This window comes from Xiphophorus hellerii, chromosome 23, assembly GCF_003331165.1.
Source record: "Xiphophorus hellerii strain 12219 chromosome 23, Xiphophorus_hellerii-4.1, whole genome shotgun sequence".
Taxonomy (NCBI): domain Eukaryota; kingdom Metazoa; phylum Chordata; class Actinopteri; order Cyprinodontiformes; family Poeciliidae; genus Xiphophorus; species Xiphophorus hellerii.
The window spans coordinates 6,204,315-6,211,469 of NC_045694.1; positions in this window are offsets into that span (position 1 = coordinate 6,204,315).

Genomic DNA, 7,155 nt, shown 5'->3' on the forward strand with positions numbered 1-7,155 from the left:
TTGTTTGGTTTTTTGAAAGGCACTGGATATTTAGTGTGCTAGACATTTTAAGCTGCTTTGTATCAAGCACATCTTGTAAGTATTTCACATACAATTAATGCTGAAATTGATAAATAAAGTTCATGCTGCACTTCTGTTCTTTAGCATCTCGAGGTCCCAGGCCTGCCATAGTTGAGTTTGCCATTTGATTCTGAGATGTCTCATCACTGGATAAAAACATAAAGATAACCCTCTAAATGCTTTCTGAACCATTATTTTCAGGTGATTTTAAATAACTGAACTGATCCTGCTTGCTGTTTTACTTCCAGGTCATTTTTTTTTTTTTTTGCTGAAAAAGAGCCTGATGACGTACGACAGCCATTGTGAAATTGTATGAAAAATGAATGATAATTTAAACAGACCATCTCCTGTTTACAGTCATTACAAAATGTTTTACTGAGGCCTGACGTCTACAAACAGATAATACTGTATAATTGATGCTTGCTCAGCCTTTGTGGAAATATGGTGAACATGTTGAATCCTTTGTAGAGGCTGCAGTGGCTGAAGAGTCCCTGGCTGGCCTCAGTCTGAACCAACCACTGAGGAGAACAGAGCTTCATTGTGTACAGCACAAACTCCACAGATAACAAGGTTGTCAGCACGTCACTGGGTCCCTCATCTTACTCTTTTACGCACACAAATGTAGTGTCATTGTAATGCCTGTGATAGCTTCTGATTTCACAGGGAGAACCTGTACCTTCAGCTTAAATGTATGAATTTCCTTGACATCACTGAAAGGTGAATTCCTCTCAATCTTGTGCAAGAGGTTCAAAAACAAAACGGAGAAAAGCTTCAGTTCACTTCACACACAGCTTTTAATTTTTTGAACAGAAAACAAAGAGTTTAAAAACTGATGTTTTGAGCACAAAAAATGGCGTGGTAGAAATCGCTAAAGAGTCGCCAACGTTTGTCAGTGATGTATTTAATGCGTCAGTTTGTCACTTTGAAGTGCTGAGCCGAACGAGAAGGCTTTATAGTTTATTCAGTATTTGGAAACTTGGCCAACACGGACTGAAGAACTTTGTTCACTTCATCTGCTCCCATTGCTAAAACCATAGGCAGACTACAATTTTAAGACAATGCAAAAAATTACGTCATTGTTCACAATCTCTCCTTTTTTCAGTGATTTTACTGAAGAGCTATGGATTCAACACATTCAAATGACACACAACCTTTTTATGAACTGTGCGATGCTGTGAGAGTCTGCTAGAGCCAACTGCTTATTTACAAAAAAACCCCCCAAAAAACATCATCCTCCTACTACTTCCTGTTGTCTTCACCTTTTTTGCCAGTAGTAACATCCGATTGTTGGTCACATGACTAGTGTCATGCAAAAAAAAATTTCCATTCCAGTTTTGAGAAATACATATATTTCAACATGGCTGGAAAACCACGTTATCCTAGTGCAAAAACTTTTTATCGGAAAATGTGAGTTTGCTGTGTTTCCACTAAGCAAATTTATTTTCATAATTTCAGTTTGTGTAAGTTTATGGTTATTGGAAATGCTGCTACTGAGACCCCTCAGGTCTACACCATGGTAGCTTTGCTCATATGTTGTGTTGTTGTCCCATCACAACAAGTCCTAATATGATTGAGGGGTAGTCGCACTTTTGCAATGCACTGTACCTGTTCTAATGCTGGTATTTTTGTATTGAGCACACAATCCTCAGTTGACCGGTGGTATAAGGTTATATCATGATACTGCATACAGTGTATGTATCTCAGAGGTTGAGAAAAGGTGGCTCAGGGTGCAGTTACAGGTGTCACATCCTGCCCTGTGTGCCAAAACCAACTCACCCATCACCAGAAGGTTACAGCCAGTCAGCGAAACGCGCAGCTTGATGGACAAGAGCAAACACTCAGTCGTCTCTGCGGCTTTACGTCTTGGTGGGAGTCTCAGCTGTAGATTGCCTCACTGTTTGGTGGAATTAATCATCCTGTGCTTGATGAAAGAAATTCTTTATGGTTAATATTTACTTCTTTTTCATAGAGCTACCACCTTCTCTTTAGTTCAAAAGGTGAGATTTTTGAAAATATTTTGTCATCTAAATGAAGTTATTTTGTTTTTGGCAGACTTATCATTTATCTTTTCACCATGAACTGTTATAAATGGAGTATTGTCAGACTTTAATGTGCATTGTGTCCAGGCTATTATGTCTTGCTCCTTCTTCTGCCATTTACCAAAAATAAATCATTTTGGTAATCATACCTGACCTAAATAAGGAAAAGTCATTGTAGTCACATGTTTCAAACTTCAGTCCGTGATGGCAGGCGACTGCAAAACATTAGATGTCTGACACACCTGGATCAAATAATTAGGTTATTAAAAGTGTTTCTGTAGAATGTGACTGAATGCTGAAGGATATATGAACATCTGGTTTCAATTGTATCTAAGGTTTTGTTGATGAAAATCTACACAATGTTGAGGGAATCCTAAAAACATCACAATGCCACATGGTATTTTTTCTTATCTTCATGTTTTACTGCTTCATGCAGCTGTCTTGTTTTGACTTGTTTCAGATGCAGAGATTCCTTTGATTTGCATTCCAAAGATGAAAACCTTTTCCTAATCTGGGATCATCCATGAGCGCAGAGAAGAGGACACTGATACTGGAATTCTGTCTATCAAAACAATTCCCTAGACCATCATCAGCAAAATGTATAATAAACACATAAACAAAATCAACACGTAAAAGGAAAAACAACAGACCAATTTGGGAAGATAACATTTAAAGTTAATCTATTTTGAGAATTCTTGTTTTTGCAGCTGTCCTTTGTTTTATTTATTCTGTTTTGCTTCCGATTTTGTTTTGGGGTTTTTTTTTGGACACCAAGTCCCTCTCTCCTCATCTGTCTCTCTTTTTTTGTGCAATCTATACAATCATTGGCTTATAGTTGTAATTTTTTTTATTACCTAACAGATTTTTTCTCTGCTTAAAATGCTTGTTTCTGACCTCATTTCTGTCCTTCAGCCTGCTTTTCGGTTCTTCATAAAATGTTTAGGTCAGGGGTGCCCAAAGTCGGTCCTTGAGGGCCGGCATCCTACATGTTTTAGTTCTCTCCCTGGTTTAGCGTACCTGGATCAAATCATGTTTCACTGGAAGGCTTAAGAAGAACATTGACATGCTGGAAAGGTTGTTACTACCACCATGGAGAGATCTAAAACATGCAGGATGCCGGCCCTCGAGGACCTACTTTGGGAACCCCTGGTTTAGGCAATGGACCACCCACAATGTATCAAACACAAACATGATTTTCTTCTCTTGAAAGGATGTTTATCTTTTGGCAAATCACTGTAAACAAGGTGAATGTGGAAAGTTCAGGTAGAGTTTGATGATAAAAAAGGTACAGTTTGATGAATTCACCTCTAAAGAGACAAAACCTTGTTTTATTCTGTTTTATGTAAGAATTTTTTGACTGCAGCTTAGTGCCTGGCTTAGATGTTGTGTGTTGGACATGGACCCATAGTGAAATGGAATTTTTCCTGCAATTTTTGTACATTTTCATCAATTATCAACATGTGAGAATCTAAAGAAATATGTTTGAAGAATCTTAATTGCAAGGAACTGTTGGGATCCGAGGTTGTTGAGTTGTTTGGGTAGCTTGAGTTCATTCTTAGATTTTTGTGAGTTTGTTTTTCCATATTCTTTCATGAAATCTTCACTGGCCCGCTCCGTGTCCTTCATTTGGGTCTTACAACAACCATCTATTGATCATGAACAACAAAAAAAATCCTTAAAATTTGTTCATCTCACTTGGGTTACAGTAAGTCACCAGAGAAGAAACATAATTTAAAAAATAAATAGAAACAACATCACTGAAGGAAAAACTGTGGTTTCACATAACCTGTGACAGAGTAATGTGTCGAAGTGAGTGAGACTGACATCTCACTAAAACTCATTAAAATAGAGAAATACACAATGAATGTATTATACCAAGACTTAAAAGCATAGAAAATGCCAGTGGATTATAGTTGCAGATCCCAGGGCTACAGGTGGAAAATGGATGTCCTGAGTGAAACACTGTGGTTCAACTGACCTAAAAGCAGAATGAATATGAAATGCAAATGCATGTTGGTTGGTTGCTTGCTTTCATGATGTTTTCAGGCAGTTTTTGGATGTTGTCTTACTGCTGATATTCAGATACTAAAGTGCCTTTAATCAACTGCACCTTTCTGTTTCTTTCCCTCCTGCTGCTTTAGTCTCATCTTTGTGTAAGAAATAATGCCGATATGTAAGCTGCTGTGTGTTTTCTTATCTGAAGTGAAATTCCAGTAGTTCACAACCTGGTGGCAACCAAATCATTGCATGAATACAAAAATAAAACAGACTAAAAACATTTATAATCAAACAAGGAGTTGAAAATGTACTTTTATTTTAAAAATGCAGGAGGATTCCGGACATATGCTTATAATTTTGTTCTCCTCAGCATAAATGTTCAAATTTTAGAACAAAGCAAGAATCTAAACACAGCAAAGAACTTCAAAGCTATTTTTAACCTCTCTTCAGACCCTCTGGCTCCTAGAATGATTTGCTACTAAAAAGAGCGACAGCCCTTTTCTGCTTAATAGATGTTTTGCCTTTATTCACTCTGAGCCTGCTTCTTCAATCTCTCTTTCTGTTATTCTTGCTAAACAAACACACACAGAAATAAAGTCACATGTTAATGTTCTGAGTATTTTTGCTCATAGGAACATTCCTTGAGGTGTAAATGACATGTTTGCTTCTCACTGCCTCAGATCAGTTGCATGAAAACAAACTAAAAATGAATTTAACATAGAAACCTCAAAAATGAAGCAGTTTTAGAAAAGATTCTTCATGATTTCAAGCTTGATATATTTACCATCCAGTAAGAAGTTTGTAAAAATTCTATAAACTTCTATATTTCACACCTGAATTAAGCAGAGACACTGTGAAGATGAAATGTAGCTGCATGTTTTGTTTTCAAAGGAGGTCTGGGATTTAGACGTTCCTGAAAACAGTCTGTCAGAGTCGCCACACTTCCACCTGATGGAAGGTTTCAGGCTGTAATTACACCAACACACTCCACAAGAGCTCGCCGCTGAGGAGTCTACCACAGGTTTCCAGGATTTGTAAGGGACGCCTACAGTCAGGTTTCCAGAATCATCCTCAGAGGATCAGTTAGATCACAGGGTGTGGCTAGAAGAACTGGTCAGCATGCTTCACATCATCAAAACCACAAAATGTTTATGTTCTGGATTGTAGTAGCAAAAAAAAAAATGCCTTTAGGCAAAAACATCTGACACTGAATAAATTTGCTCAATGTTTTGGACCACCGGATTGTTAGATTTCAAACAGGTAACAAATAAGCTTCTATCTTAAGAATGCAAACAGAAATTTGCACAGAAATTTGCAGAAATATATGTGTCAACCAAAGAGCTAAACCAATGCTGTGAAACCCATTTCTTTTCTTTTCTTTTTTTTTTTGAAAATAGGCTCCGTCTTAGCATCACACACTGTTTGGAAACATAAATCAATTTAATCAATTCATTTTTTTTAGTTTATAGAAAAGTCAAGCTTAAATTAAAAAAAACTACATGATTTTGAGAAAACGTGGCATTGTGCCACCATCCTCCAGACTTTCCCCTTCTTAGAAACTGATATCAATCAGCCAGTCACTATCTGGATCTGGATGACAAAGACAAAAGATAAAGAAAAAAAACATCAGACATTTTCAGCAGATGTTCTCAGTATGATCTTCCAGCTTCATCTGGTCTTCATTTTCCTCTATTTCATTTTCACTTTAAACTCACTGACGTGGCTTGGACAGCCTAATTGTGCTTAATACAGTTGCCTGAACTGCCTTTTGCCTTGTGGCCACATTGCACCTCTAATCTTACTGACTTTAGGATCTGAACAGACTTCAAGCTGCAGAGCTGCACTTAAACAATAAAACAGCAGCAGGCAAAAATAAAGCGTAATTGCAGCATTTTGCTAAATATCTTGTTAAGCAGTCAGGCGTAGCTGCCACGTTTACATGAGAGAGTGACGAGATGGCAAAGGGAGCAGGGTGTGAGAGGAGAGAAGGGAGAATAAAAGGCGATCAGAACAGATGGGAGGAGAGAAGAGAGTCATGTTCTAACAACACCTCCTCTCCATCAGCAGCTGGATTTCCCGGCAGAATGGAAAAACGCCACGTTGCATTGCAGCTTTCACCCCCTCCCTCACTTCATCCCTTCTTCCTACTGCCTGATCCTGCAGCTGTTCTTCACATCTGCACTGGTCTGGTCTGTGGGAACAGACAGGAGCAGCCCACAAAACTCCAACAGAGGAAATAAAAACAACAAATAAAACCCCTAAGCTCAGAGTGAGAGTCAGGGGAAGTGTGTGGCTGTCCTTTTCAGACAGGTGTTTGAACATTAATTTAATAAAATAACTTAAGCTAACTTAACTTAGATGTGGAGAACTAATTGTTCCATAGACGGTGAGTTTAATAATAGCTCCCCCGAGGACTAAAAAACTTCACTGAGTCATATAAATAAATATAAACCTCCAGAGGCTTTGAAACAGAAACATTAAGATTTGTAATACAAAATTAGAAAGTTAGGGGATTTTAATAATTATGATGCCCAGATGAACTAAAATAGAAACACTGTGTTTTTGACTGGGAATTTTTACCCAGAACATTCAATGCAAACCTAAACTTTACTGTGGATGAAAAGGCTTACAAAGATTTCAGACACTTTCACATTTTTTAGGCTGGGAAGGTTCCTTGGAAACATGGATTGTGGATCAGTAATCCAGGTCTTTCTGTGAAGAACTAAAACAACGTGGAAAAGGATCCAGACTTTGTCAGCAACAAGTCTGCAAGGTTTATTTGCCCTTCCGGCAAAAAAGAGCAGAAGAGATATTAGAGTGGGACTGCACTTTCAAGAGCATATCTTTTCATGCATTGTTCTGCAATGAAATGGAACATCACAGTCTGTATGCATTCCTAAAGCTTTTCTGGATGGCTAATCTAATGTGTTTGTAAAGAGCTGATTAGAGGTAAACAAAGCTGAAGTTTTGTTCAACACATCTGAATTAAATGAAGGGTTCATTACCAAGCTTCTGTAGACAGTGATCACATGCTAAGGTGGTCATTTAGCTGAACTGA